At 44.8% G+C, this 15,068-nt stretch overlaps 1 protein-coding gene across 3 annotated transcripts in view; it reads right to left on the bottom strand.

Annotated features, from left to right (window-relative positions):
* The window catches only part of SGSM3 (small G protein signaling modulator 3), a 34,981-nt gene extending 28,510 nt beyond the window's left edge, over nt 1-6,471 (bottom strand). For all 3 annotated transcript variants that reach the window (XM_060025713.1, XM_060025714.1, XM_060025715.1), the window contains exon 1: nt 6,359-6,471. The gene's annotated coding sequence lies outside the window, so the exon portion shown is untranslated. The remainder of the gene's footprint in view (nt 1-6,358) is intronic.
* Nucleotides 6,472-15,068: the final 8,597 nt, after the last annotated feature.

The following is a 15,068-nucleotide window of genomic DNA, read 5'->3' as shown; positions in this document are numbered from 1 at the left end:
ATTATTCACTTTATTCTTAATCGCCCCAGTGAAAAAGGCATCCAAATTTCTCAAACTGCCTCCTTCCAAACAGGCATCAGCTAAAGAGCAAAACGACCCAGGAATCAACACCTGGGTGCGCTCCACTCCCTCCACTCCCGCTCCCACAGGCTTACAGCTGGGGCTGTTTCCCCGTCCCTGAGTCAATATTTTCTTTGTGACCAGAGATAGTGTTCCTTCAGGCAAGATTTAGGCATGACTGTGCCAGGTAGAGCACGGACTGGAAACACAGACGAGGGAAACAGGACTCTCCCCGCCAGAACTCCACAAGCCCAGATATGGCTCTCCCTCTCCTGCACAGCAGCACCAGGTAAATGAGGCTCTCCTGTGCAGGCTTCTGCACCAGGCCCATCCACTCTAGGTCTTCCTGTAAAATAATCACCCAAGGTAATCTGATCACTTCCCTGAGTACCTCCCAGGATCACTCCCCTAAGATTTACAGCCTGGAAGCACCTGGACTGTGATAAGGAAAGCAGAAGCAATGTACTGCATGGACCTTCTGTCATTCCCACCACCAGGGCTGGGGAGCAACACCCTCCTTAGAAGTACAAGTGAAACAAACAATGGGTACCTAACCTCAACTCGACATTCAGGTAGCTCTGAAAAATGCAGACAAGAGTTTGTGAGGAAAATAAAGCTCCTTGAGGGCTGACTGGCAAAAAAGGGCACTGAAATATTTATATTTAAAGCTTTATATTAACATAGGAGCTTCGAGCACTTAAAAGGAACAGATCATAAATATAGTTAACAAAGTCCCTATTCCTCATATAATTAAACCATAGAGGTCAAAAACTACCTTTAAGTCACTCATTTGGCCATACCATCTATATAATTACTGGGAATTTTTCATTTGCAGATATGAAAACACCTACCTAATAACCCTAGAGTATGGTAATCCAATCCTATGTACTTTGTGGCAGTGGTTAGATGGAGGTATTAGAAGGGAGATACAATGAAAGAAGGAAAAGTGTTTACTGAGCATTTACCATACTTACTAAGCACTCCCCATTTTACACTTGAGAAAACCAGGGCTCAGAGAGGTTAAGCAGCTTGTCCATATCAGTCAGTGAGTCAGAAGTGACTCCTAAGTGGTCCCTCTCTACCACACTGACTAGTACAACTGAGTTGTCAATTCTCCAGCACAGTGCTCTGGGAAGACACAGAAGCCACTTGTGCATGTGTAAGAACAATGTACCTTGACTTGGGAATGGAGCCCAGTGGGAGCCAGGCAGAGTTAAAACATGATACAAGCAACTGTATTAAGAAACATAAATTTTTGTGAAAATTCCAAATTAAATATAAATTAGGAGAGAATCCCCATAGTACAAGAGCAAATGAATTTCTCTAACAGACCTGCACCTATGTTTAGAGATCATTAGCTTCTTCAGTGCTGGGCGCAGGGCAAAGGCTCTTAGATCAGTCACGAATGATGGAGTTAGAAGGATCTTTGAGTTCATCTCCCTCTTACTTTTTTCAAAAGAAAGAAACTGAGGCTAAAGACATCAAAAGACTCATTTAAAGCCGTAAAGAGAGTAGGTGACACAGCCAGACTAGAAGCTAAGTCTGCTATTTCCACTATCCCAACCTCAAACTGAATCAAAAACTTGGGAACAACATGGTAACAGGCAAACTGCCTTACACTCAGACCAGCATCATTATCACCAGAAATTTCAGGAAAGATGTCAGAGGAGGTTGTCCTCCTGCTGTTATAAACCTTAGGGTTAGACAATAACTTTTTTTTTTTTTTGGCTGCGCGGCATGAGGGATCTTAGTTCCCCGACCAGGGATCAAACCCATGCTCCCTGCATTGGAAATGCAGAGTCTCAACCACTGGACGGCCAGGGAAGTCCCAGGAAGTTGCAATTTTAAATTAGGTGTTCAGGGAAGGCTCAATGAGAAGGTGATGTGAAGAACGTAAGGGGCAGGACTTCCCTGGTGGCGCAGTGGGTAAGAATCCGCCTGCCAATGCAGGGGACACAGGTTCAATCCCTGGTCTGGGAAGATCCCACATGCCGCGGAGCAACTAAGCCCATGCACCGCAACTACTGAGCCTGTGCTCTAGAGCCCGTGTGCCACAACTACTGAAGCCCATGCACCTAGAGCCCGTGCTCCGCAACAAGAGAAGCCACCGCAATGAGAAGCCCGCACACTGCAATGAAGAGTAGCCCCCACTCTCTACAACTAGAGAAAGCCCGTGTGCAGCAACGAAGACCCAGCATGACCAAAAATAAATAATTTAAAAAAAACTGTTAAAAAAAAAAAAGAATGTAAGGGGCTGGGTGAAGCAGGGGTGTGAGACAGAGACAACAGGAAACCAGGCTGGCCATACAGGGAAAGGCAGGAACAGTCTGTTCTAGAACAATCTCTAGGGCTCAGAGTCTGGAGACTGAGATTTCAATCAGAGAATCATAATTGAGGAGAACTTTACAGGTCATTTAGTACAACTACCCATCACATTATTAAACACCTTTATTACAACTCTCAGGTGACCATCTTGTCACTGTTCCTCACCCTAAGTGCGCATAATACTACTATAAAGAGTAGTTGTGATGATTGAGCTAATAGAAGTAAAATTCTTAGAACTGTGCCAAGTCTATAGTAAACACCAATAAATAAGAGCTATTATCGAGTGGTGACAGTAGTAGTAATTATCCCAATTTTACAGATAAGCAAAATGAGGCATTGGGAAGCAATATCACTGTGTTAAGTTTTCAAAGTTTAAAGTGGTAGAGCCAGAATTTGAACTTTATTGTAGGTGCTAATTACTATATCCCACTGACTTCAAAAGCAAAAACAAAACAAAAAAGTGGTACTTGGACCACTTTTTTAATCCTATAACCTCAAGTCACACAAATTAATGATATTTACAAATGAAACTCAAACACAAGAAGAGGGAAATGATCTGTTGTTTCATGTATTTAGAATGTTAGCTAGAAGGCTAACTAGGTATCTAGGAAGACCAGGAATAGTTGTATGGTTTTGTTAAGGAAAAAAAAAAAATCTATTAGCCCTAATTGGAAATCAGGCCCTTCCCAAGAATAAGCCTTCTGATTACCGGACTGGTGCTTCCAATCTCATTTCTCACGTTAACTCTTACTGATAAAGGTATTTAATGATTCCAAAGAAATTAACTTCCCCAAACAATCCAGAACATTAGCACAGAAAAAAAATACATACAAAACCTACATCACAAACACTTAGAAAAAGCAGAGATGTGTTTATAACTGCAAAAGAGGCATAATATTGGAAGTGAAAACACACAGTTAACTGTGCCTACAGAAAAGAGGTGAACGTCTCTCTCCTCATTTATGAATTGTGAGCATAAATTAACAAGCCTAAATGTTCAAAAAGGAGAGGTGATTATATGTATACTGTTTCAAACAATGGTGTCTTCAAAATCAGTTCACAAACCACACTGAACGTCAGCGTCGTTACTTCAGTCACATGGTGCTGCTGGGAGTCTAGCACCTCCCGCGAGCTGAACAACATCCTGTGAGGTATTCACTCCACAAACATCTACTGACCAGTGTTCTAGGAGAGAGGAGTGGGGTGGTGAAAAAGACAAAGGCCCTACTTTCACAGAGCTGACACTGTAGGCAGGTATTATGAAGAAGAAATTAAGGCTCAGGTCCCAGGTCTGGCAGACTCTAAAGCCTACACTGTATATTTCAACTGTACCATCTCTCACTGGCGAGATACAACTTCTAACAACTTCTAAAAGTCCACACCTACGCATGCAGTCCTGACACCACTGTCTGGAACAACTTAGGGTTTCTCTCTGTTGGCAGTCCACTATCACCTTCTCAGTGAAGTCTTCCTCCCCCACTCCCAAGAGCAAAGACTGCTCGGTCAGGAGTTAACATACAGTGACATGTATGAAATTCTTTTTCTCCCTCATTAGCTCCTAAACTCCCTCAGGGCAAGAACCATCTCAGCCTCTTTGTTAAGTCTAGAAGATGGTACCTAAGGTAGGTATTCAATCAATGGCTGAGTGGAGTTCATGAGAAAAATTTCAATAGAGTCGAGGGGTGGGGGCCAGACTGCAATGAAATAAGGAGTAAACGGAAGAGAAGAGCATAGAGTTTGCTTTTTAAGGACAAATCTAGAAAGGAAACAGATGGGAAGTGACAGTAGTTTGAAGAAGAAAGGTGGCCACAGGAAAGGTGGGGTTTTTTGTTTTTTTCTTTGAGAATGAGAAAGACTTGAACATATATGTTGGTAGGGTAGTACAGTGCAGCAGGAAGAGCGGGGATGTCAGAATCAGAGACCTGAATTTGCATTCTGGCCCTGTCACTATGTCTGTGGACAAATCACTTAACCTCTGTACTTCAACTTACACACATATAAAATGACAACGATAAACCTGCACTTCACTGTGACGATTACAGCACTTGGCAAAGAGAAGAGATTCAGTAAGTGGTACCAATGATTATTACCGTATGTGGAAGCCTGGACTCTGGTGTGCTAACCCCTCCCACATAGTTTGTGCTTCAGTCCAGATTTCCTGTCTCACTCCTTGTGTAATATGTGACGGCAAAGAAACAAGATCCTTATTTCTCCTGTATGTGCCACCCTCTGTGCTATTCCACTTCCTTGTGACAGTCTGCATGAGCTCATGAATGGCTGCTGTGGAAAATTACTGATGTCACCAGCTGAGGAAGAGAGACAATCTGGAGAATAAGCAGATGAAACTGATGTTAAATTATCAAATGTACCAGATTTTGAGCTCCTGCCAAAGCGTTCATTGAGAACTAGGAAGAGAGAAACCAAAAACACAAACACACAGAACCTTGTTTAAGTTTCTAAGCCAACAAGGTGTCCCCAGCATCCACTCTGGGCACTGAAAGATGGCGGTATGATAAAAGAGATGATTCCTGAGGTCCTTTCTCAATATTTTACCCTGACGTCAGGTTCATTTCTGTGAGGTACCTCACCGACTCTTCTGTCAACCTGACAAGTTCCCAAATTCACAAGATTAATATTTAACAATTTTTGTTCACAGCCTTCTAAAGTTGATGCCATGGGTCGTGTTCACCTGTTACCTATATCTGGTCAAGAGAAACACCTCACCCCGGCCCTCTCTCCCAGATTACACACACCCATGCTTAAAAAGGGATAGAAGAGGGCTAAAGCCCAGGCTAATGTAACAATTAGTGATGAAAAGGCTACAGGCACCTGTGATTATTAAAAGACAGGAAAGATGTTGACTATTATTTAGAATCAATTACCAGCTAATTATGGAGAACACAAATAAATATGTAAAACAAAGAAAATATAACTCCATCGTTTAGAGTTCAGAGAGAACTGGAAGATACGGAAAAGAGATGAGGAGGAAATATATGTGTACCTACAAACTTAATCATAAACAATCACAAAAGCTACAAATAAACAAGTCGAAGTTGAAAATTCACTTTTTGTGAAACAGAGTCTGATTAGGAACTTGAATTTACCAAGAAAGAAAAAGAAGGGTAAAGAATATTCCAGACACCTCTAAATATCCCACCAAAGAGCAAGCAAAAAAGGGCCACCAACGCACCACAAATCGCATATGCAGCACAAGACTGGAAAATATGATACAGTCATTCGTCACCAAAAAGAGACTTTAAATCACCTCTCCCCCCGCCCCATATAAAAAACATCTTGGATCTATCATTAAACCATGTATGAGAACAATTTTCAAAATTCCAATCCTAACCACACTGGCTGAGTCCTGGATAGTACATGCCTCAATTTCTCCAGCGTTAAAAACCCATATTACAGTGTGTTCAGAGTCTGGCCAGAATCTGAGCCTGTGTTCTGACCGCAGACTTGAATCTTTAAGGTAAAGTTACAAGTCACACCTGAAGAGGACTCTGCTGCTGTAAACGTATTCGAAGCAGCCGTTTTATCAAAAAAACCCAAAATACAAAAAAGGTCGCCAGCCTGAGGTGCGGCTTCTGTAAATTGCTCCCAGCCGCAGGAGGGGGCCGTTATCGGGCTCGAGCCCCCAAGGCACTACAGCTCAGGCGCCGGGAGCCCCCCATTCCCGCTGCGCCGGCTGGGGGTCCCTCCCCGGGAGGCCGCCCCCCGCCCCGAGCACCGCCCGCGCCCCTCAGGCCTCGCGCCCGACCTCGAGGGCCCGGGCCTAGCCGGGACCCCAGCCCCGCGCGCCGCACGAGCGAGGGCCGGCCGGCGACGGCGCCGCCTTGCCCCTCGGCCCGTAAGTCCGTGGGCCAGTCGGTCGGTCCACAGCCCCTAGAGTCCCCACCGGAGGGGCATGGGTGGGCGCCGGGCCCCGCAGACCCAGCGAGTCTCGGCCAACCTCTCGCTCCGCACTCACCTGCCCCGCGGGGTACGTCCAGCTGCCCCGCAGCCGCGGGTCTCCGCCACCACCGTGCCAACGCTTCTCAGGCTCCAAGCTCAGTCCTTGTCGGCCCTCGGCGGCGCCACCGCGCACGCGCGCTGGGCCGAGCGGGCGGCCGCGAGGCATGCTGGGGGCTGTAGTCTTTCGGATCCGTTGGCCGGGAGCTGCGGTGGGGTCTGCGCGCTTCTGGACCCCGCACACCAGCCCCCTTTCGGAGACTAGGCCGCGTCCTCCGCCGGGGGGGTTGGGGGGGTGGGGGGTACTGGGGGTGGAGGTGGAGAGGCGACCTTCGAAGCCCAATTTTGGCCTAGCGATGCCCACCTGGCCTCCCGTCTGCGCTGCAGCCCTACGAGTTAGGGGAATATGGGGTCGACCAGTGGTCAGGATGGGGGATAGACGCGGCAGGGCTCTGGGAAGGAGCGGCTTACCTGATATTCATTTTCTAAACATTTAAGTGCCTTCTTTACGGGTGTACAAACCAGTCCTAGGCCAGCCTGATCCACTCTTACACAATTCACAAGCCTTGGAAGGAGCCGCAACTAGTAACAAATTGGTTGAAGTCCTACCCAAGAAATTCAATCTTCAGGCATAATGCAATGAGAGGGTGTAGTCAGAGGCCTGCATTTGAGTCTATCAACCATGCTAACATTTGGCTCACCCATAAAATGAGAATGTGAACTTGTGGTTGTGAGAACTGGATGCTGTCTGAGAAAATGTTAAAGTGCAGTACGAATGAACAGTCCATGATGGCAGCAGCGCCCGTCTCCATTTGATATCCAGGTCCCAGTGGACATCAGGCTCTAGTTTTAAAAAAAAGAAAAAGAAAAAAAAAAGCACTTGCCATGTTTTAGAAAGGTCACCAAAAGCTATAACAGGATTACAGGAATATTTTTCTAGAAACTTCACCCTACTCTGAAGAGATATATCACAATTTCGCTTTAGAGCTGCTTATTAACCTGAGCTCAGGTTCCTAAGGGTGTTCCAAGGTGGGGATGATGCAGTGAATTAATGGGAACCACAGGTGAAGCCTACAAAACACACTAAGGCATTCTCAATCATGACCGCATTGTATTATGCTCACTTTACAAAGCACTTTCATGTTATTCACAAACACTCCTGTGGCAAAAGCTGGGCAAATTTTATCATTAGAATTTTGCAGAGAACTTGGCCAAAATATCAATAATGGGAACTAATAGTGGTTGAAGAACTGCAGATACAGAGGGTCAACTCTAAAGTTATATGTGGATTTTCAACCACACAGAAGTCAGTGCCTCTAACCCCCACGTTGTTCAAGGGTCAGCTGTCCTTGGCCTGTACTCTCACAACTAGCACTATCCTAGTTACAACTTTATAAAGCCACGGCAGAGGTGTAACGCTGTCCCATAGTTTTAAACTTCCCAGTGCCCTAGAGCCATATCAGTGGAAGGCTCCATTTGTGGATGGAAACTTGACCCGAAGCATTCATGGCTCCAGTCTCCCTCTCAACCTCATCTGTGGCCACTTGACATCACTATTTGATAGGACCTTGTTATTTCCTAGGAAACTCCTGTGGGGACTGAGGACAAGGGGGTGGTCTGCATAGCTCCCAAGTATCCCTTGGAGCCCTTCCTTCCACTCCAGCTTGGGCTGGGATGTTACCTATCCACAGTTTCTGACCCACTGTAGATAAGGAAGGCCCAATACTACCACAAATATGAACTTTCAGTACAAAATAAAGCATCAGAATCTGAAAGGGCAGATCTAACATGGCTTTTCTAAGGCCAGAGGATCTTGTTATATGAGAAGAGGGCCTCCTGTTTTGTTTTGTTTTGTTTTTGCGGTACGCGGGCCTCTCACTGTTGTGGCCTCTCCCGTTGCGGAGCACAGGCTCCGGACGCGCAGGCTCAGCCGCCATGGCTCACGGGCCCAGCTGCTCCGCAGCATGTGGGATCTTCCCGGACCGGGGCACGAACCCGTGTCCCCCGCATCGGCAGGTGGACTCTCAACCGCTGCGCCACCAGGGAAGCCCAGGGCCTCCTGTTTTGTGCCACCAAAAAACTCATTTCTTTTTCATTTGACCTTTTGTCCAAGTGGTCACTTACAGATCACCTCATCCTCTGAAGTACTCAAGTTGAAATCTGGGTCAGAAGCCCAAATCAGTTTCTTCCTGAGTTTGGACTTTTCATGAAAACAAATTAACACCCATACTCACCTCTTAAACTATTTCCCCCGGCAGAAATTTGGCCTTTAAGAATCTGTCTGTACAGTACACAGCACTTAATGAGGTAAAGATAAGGTCACACAAGATCCAGAATTGAAAAGCCAAATTCTGCTTTTACTTTTAGTTACGTTCAGAATTAGTTACGTTCAGAATTTAGTTACGTTCAGAATTCATGAGCTAACGTTTGTGTCCATCAGACCACATCTCTAATAAAGAACATACCTTATAAGTAATATATGTGAATTCCAGTATTTTCCATCTTTTTTTTTTTTGCGTGTGTGTGTCCACGTTGCACGGCTTGTGGGATTTTAGTTCCCCAACCAGGGATTGAACCTGGACCCTTGGCAGTGAAAGCACGAAGTCCTCACCACTGGACCGCCAGGGAATTATGAATTCCAGTATTTTTAAAATGTTGTCATGACTAAATATAACGTCTGGGCTTCCCTGGTGGCACAGTGGTTAAGAACCTGCCTGCCAACACAGGGGACACGTGTTCGAGCCCTTGTCCGGGAAGATCCCACATGCCGCAGAGCAACTAAGCCCATGTGCCACAACTACTGAGCCTGCGCTCAAGAGCCCCTGAACTACAACTACTGAGCCCACGCGCCATAACCATTGAAGCCCGCGCGCCCAGAGCCCATGCTCTGCAACAAGAGGAGCCACCACAACAAGAAGCCCGCACACTGCAACCAAGAGTACCCCCGCTCGCCACAACTAGAGAAAGCCCACGTGCAGCAGCAAAGACCCAATGCAGCCAAAAATAAATAAATAAAATAAATAAATTTATTAATAAATAAATAAAACGTCTGTTCCAGGTGGAATCCTGAAACAGAAAAAGGTCATTAGCTAAAAACTAAGGACTCAATTTAACAATGTATCAAATTGGTTCATTAACTGTGAAATGGTACATCAGATATTAATAATAAGGGCAACCAAGTATGGTGTATATGGAAACTCTCTGTACTATATATGCAATTTTCCTGTAAATCTAAAACTTTTCTAAAATTTGAATAAAAATTGCATTTAGAACTTTAAAAAATGCCCAGAAGCAAAAAGAAAATATAAAACACCTAGGAATAAATCTAATTAAGGAGGTAAAAGACCTGTACTCACAAAACTATGACTCTGATGAAGGAAACTGAAGACGACACAAACAGATGGAACAATAAACTGTGTTCATGGATTAGAAGAATTAATATTGTTAAAATGACCAAACTACCCAAGGGAATTAACACATTCAATGCAATCCCTATCAAAATATCAATGACATTTTTCACAGAACTAGAACAAATAATTCTAAAATTTGTATGGAAACACAAAAGGTCCCAAATAACCAAAACAATCTTGAGAAAGAACTAAACTGGAGGTGTACTCCCTGATTTCAAACTATACTACAAAGCTACAGTCATCAAAACAGTATACTACTGACAGAAAAACAGAACCATAGGTCAATGGAACAGAATAGAGAGCCCAGAAATGAACCCACACTTATATGAACAATTAATCTATGACAAAGGAGGCAAGAATATACAATGGGAAAAGACAGCCTCTTCAATAAATGGTGTCAGGAAACGTGGATAGCTACATGCAAAAGAATTAATAATGAGCATTGGCAAGGATGTGGAGAAAAGGTAACCCTTGTGCACTGTTAGTGGGAATGTTAATTGGTGCAGCCATTATAGAAAACAGTATGGAGTTGCCTCAAAAATTAAAAATAGAACTACCATATGATCCAGCAATTCCACTCCTAATTAGAAAAGATATATGCACCCCTATGTTCATTGCAGCGCCCAGTGATTAATTCCTTGTGCGAGACCTAGTAGTTTCAAACATCCCTTCCAGATGCTCACAAGAGAGGACTAACAGAGTAATCAAACTGTTCCTGGAAGAATTGAACAAAACAAAAAACAAAAAACAAACAAACTCATAGAAAAAGAGATCAGATTTGTGGTTACCAGAAGTGGGGAGTAGGGGCAAGGGGAACTGGATGAAGGCAGTCAAAAGGTACAAACTTTCACTTACAGAATAAAGAAGTACTAGGGATGGAGTGTACAACGTGATAAACATAATGAATGCTGCTGTATGTTATATATGAAAATTGTTAGGAGAGTAATCCTAAGAGTTCTCATCACAAGGAAAAGATTTTTAATTAAAAAATTGAACTTCTTTAATTTTGTATATCTTTACTAAGCTTGCTGTGATAATCATTTCATGATATATGTAAGTCAAATCATTATGCTGTACACCTTAAATTTACACAGTGCTGTATGTCAATTATACCTCAATAAAACTGGAAGAAAATAATCACCTTAAGCTCATTATCCAAGAAACCACACTATTTCACTATATAGCTTTCCAGCCTTTTTTTTTTTTTTTTAACTTTTTATTCTTCTTCTTCTTTTTTTTTTTTTTTTGCGGTACGCGGGCCTCTCACTGTTGTGGCCTCTCCCGTTGCGGAGCACAGGCTCCGGACGCACAGGCTCAGCGGCCATGGCTCACGGGCCCAGCCGTTCCGCGGCATGTGAGATCTTCCCGGACCGGGGCACGAACCCGTGTCCCCTGCATCGGCAGGCGGACTCTCAACCACTGCGCCACCAGGGAAGCCCTCACTATTCATTTTTTATGTTGACTCATTCCCAATTCTCTGGTTGGTTCAAGTTCAGGATGCACTCACCCATGGTAGGCAGACCAAACCAACAGCAATGTCCTCAAGTCTCAGCCTGTTTCCCAACTAACCAGCAAGAAGAGAGGAAGGTTGGCGAACACTTCTGAGCTCGGAAAGGAAAATGACATTTTCTGAATACTTTCTTCATGTCAGACCCTGGATTTACATACTGTTTTGGAGACACTTATCCTCTGTGCTTCCACTGAAGGATATCTGGCTCTCTTGGTTATTGTATGAAATCTACCATCAGCCAGGGAAAGAGGGCAGTAAGTGCCCAGGTGTCTGACTGCAGTTGAACAGAAGACAGTGGTCCCACAGTCTGCCAAGACCCTGATTTCTGGATGGTTCAGATCCTGGGGCTTGCATCATTGGTTAACTGAATTCAGTCTAATCTTTGAGATGCCAATGAGTGTTCTCTCTTCTCAGGAACCTGAAGCCCACCCAAATGCCTTTAATTAAAATGTTAAAATAACAAAATTGTACTTAAGAGTATATCACAACACAGCCACTAAGGAGAACAGTATGGAGGTTCCTTAAAAAACTAAAAATGGAACTACCATACGACCCAGCAATCCCACTACTGGGCATATACCCTGAGAAAACCATAACTCAAAAAGAGACATGTACCACAATGTTCATTGCAGCACTATTTACAATAGCCAGGATATGAAAGCAACCTAAGTGTCCACTGACAGATGAATGGATAAAGAAGATGTGGCACATATATACAATGGACTATTACTCGGCCATAAAAAGAAACGAAATTGAGTTATCTGTAGTGAGTTGGATGGACCTAGAGTCTGTCCTACAGAGTGAAGTGAGTCAGAAAGAGAAAAACAAATACCATATGCTAACACATATGTATGGAGTCTTAAAAAAAAAATGGTTCTGGGCTTCCCTGGTGGCACAGTGGTTGAGAGTCTGCCTGCCGATGCGGGGGACACGGATTCGTGCCCCGGTCCGGGAGGATCCCACATGCCGTGGAGCGGCTAGGCCCGTGAGCCATGGCCGCTAAGCCTGCGTGTCTGGAGCCTGTGCTGCGCAACGGGAGAGGCCACAACAGTGAGAGGCCCGCGTACGGGGGAGGGGGGAGAAAAAAAAGGTTCTGATGAACCTAGGGGCAGAACAGGAATAAAGATGCAGATGTAGAGAATGGACTTGAGGAAACGGGGAGGGGGAAGGGTAAGCTGGGACGAAGTGAGAGAGTAGCACTGACATATATACACTACCAAATGTGAAATAGGTAGCTGGTGGGAAGCAGCTGCATAGCACAGGGAGCTCAGCTCAGTGCTTTGTGACCACCTAGAGGGGTGAGAGATGCAAGAGGGAGGGGATATGGGGATATACGTATGCATATAGCTTATTCACTTTGTTATACAGCAGAAACTAACACAACATTGTAAAGCAATTATACTCCAATAAAGATGTTACAAAAAAAGAGTGTATCACAAGTATGTAATTATAAAACCGAGAAAATGGAAGAGGAAAGAAGACACACAAACCCACCCACTCAATAGCCTAGGAAGAAAAACCAGCCAAACCACCAATCACTAGAGATCAGAATTGTCAGAACAAGACTGTCATCTATTTATTTTCTATGAGGAAATTTATTAACTAAAATCCACGGTATCTGATATCCCCAGTGTGTCTGGTATGTTATAGAAGCTCTCAGATTACGATGCACTGATAGTAGCTGCTTCCTCTCCAGAGGCCTGTACTAGAGAAGGAAGTAGACGGAGTGTCTGAACAGCGCCCAGTGATTAATTCCTTGTGCGAGACCTAGGAGTTTCAAACATCCCTTCCAGATGCTCACAAGAGAGGACTAACAGAGTAATCAAACTGTTCCTGGAAGAATTGAAATATCACGTGGCTCCAGGCGGTCCATGCCTGCTTGCCACCCTGAACTGTACTTAGAATTTGGCTTTGGGGCTTCCGTGGTGGCGCAGTGGTTGGGGGTCCGCCTGCCGATGCGGGGGACGCGGGTTCGTGCCGCGGTCCGGGAGGGTCCCGCATGCCGCGGAGCGGCTGGGCCCGTGAGCCGTGGCCACTGGGCCTGCGCGTCCGGAGCCTGTGCTCCGCAACGGGAGAGGCCACAGCAGTGAGAGGCCCACGTAGCGCAAAAAAAAAATAAAAATAAAAAAAATTAAATAAAAAAATTTGGCTTTAAGGATCACCTCCTATTCTTCCCCACAGGTTGAGTTCTTCACTCGGGCTGCCTTTGACTTGATATAACTGGGGCCGATTCAGCCTCTTCTCCCTCACGACACTCCCACTCCTGACCACTAGGTGACCCGAGGGTGGAGGTGCGGCGGGAAGAAGCACCAACTTAGAGCAGCTCTGATGCCTCTGTTTCACTCTCAACCATGGGTATGGACTGTCTCAGCTACGTCACTCTTCCTCCTCACAACGGCATTTGAAGCAATGGCAAGTTTTCTTACAAGACAGGAGCCCTAACACTCCTTCACCGCTCCTCATGTGACAAGGGCTTCCTTGGAGGCTGGCTCTCCAGTTTATCTCTTCCTCAGACTGGGTGTCCAAAATAGAACATAAGGCCATGGGTCTGGAACAGCGTGCCTTTTCCGGACACTACACTACCTTTAACACAACCTAAAACTGTCTTACTTCACTGGCAACCACTTCTGGCTCATACTGAGTTTAACTTATTTACATTTACCTTAATTTTGTCTTCATTTTGGCCACATCGTTTCAATCTATTTTGGTTAAGTGAGATCTTAAGCTATCTTACCAAGTAAACGTATTGGTTAATTGTCCTAGTTCCGTGGCATCTGCAAATCTGAGAAATAAGCTTTCTTCCTTTTCATCTATGCTGAATAAACATGCAGAATGAGGCAGGGCTAAGGATAGAAGCCTATGTCGTAACACTACTGCTCTCCTTCCAGGTAGATGATCACTCTCTCACCTTTGGCTGCAGCTGGTTCAACCAGCTATCAGGACCAGAGACTGTCAAATGCCTTGATGAGATCAGTATAGCCAGTTAGCATGTCCTTGATATACAAGCCTTAACCAAGGATCAAGTGAAGTTGGGCACAGCTTCAGCTAAGCCTGATGATCACATCAGTTTTCTCCGAGAATTTACCATAGCTCTAAATTTCATTACTTATTCTCATCAGATACAACTGAAATGCAGGTATCCAGCTATAACGAATCACTGAATCCAGACTATTTTGTTAGGCCTAGATCAAATTCACTTTCAGAAGAGAGGACCAGGAATTTGTTCACCATCTTGCAATTGCAATCAAGGGAACGTGTAAAAAGGACTAGACTAGCTGGAAAATATGCCTTGAAAGAGCAGAGTGCAAACTATAAGCTACATTTATTACAAAAATTTGTGTTGCCGTGAAGAACAGAGTCCAACCACAATGCAATTTATTTCTGCATTGCAAACTTGAGAAATGTGAAAGCACCATGGAAAGAAAAGTGCTGTATTAATTTACGGTAACAACTATTCTTTTTTTTTTTTAAGATTTATTTATTTATTTCATTTATTTTTGGCTGTGTTGGGTCTAAGTTGCGGCACACGGGATCCTCATTGAGGCATGTAGGATTTTTCACTGCAGCGCATGGGCTTCCCTCTAGTTGTGGCGTGCGGGTTTTCTCTTCTCTAGTTGTGACGCACAGGCTCCAGGGCGCATGGGCTCTGTAGTTTGTGGCACTTGGGCTCTAGTTGAGGCGCGTGAGCTCGAGGGCTTAGGTGCCCCCGCAGCATGTGGGATCTTAGTTCCCTGACCAGGGAATGAACCCGCGTCCCCTGAAGTGTAAGGAGGATTCTCTACCACTGGACCACCAGGGAAGTCCCTATG

The sequence above is a fragment of the Delphinus delphis genome, chromosome 11, assembly GCF_949987515.2.
Source record: "Delphinus delphis chromosome 11, mDelDel1.2, whole genome shotgun sequence".
Taxonomy (NCBI): domain Eukaryota; kingdom Metazoa; phylum Chordata; class Mammalia; order Artiodactyla; family Delphinidae; genus Delphinus; species Delphinus delphis.
The sequence above is the reverse complement of the archived record's forward strand: the minus strand, read 5'-3'. Positions and strand labels throughout refer to the sequence as shown.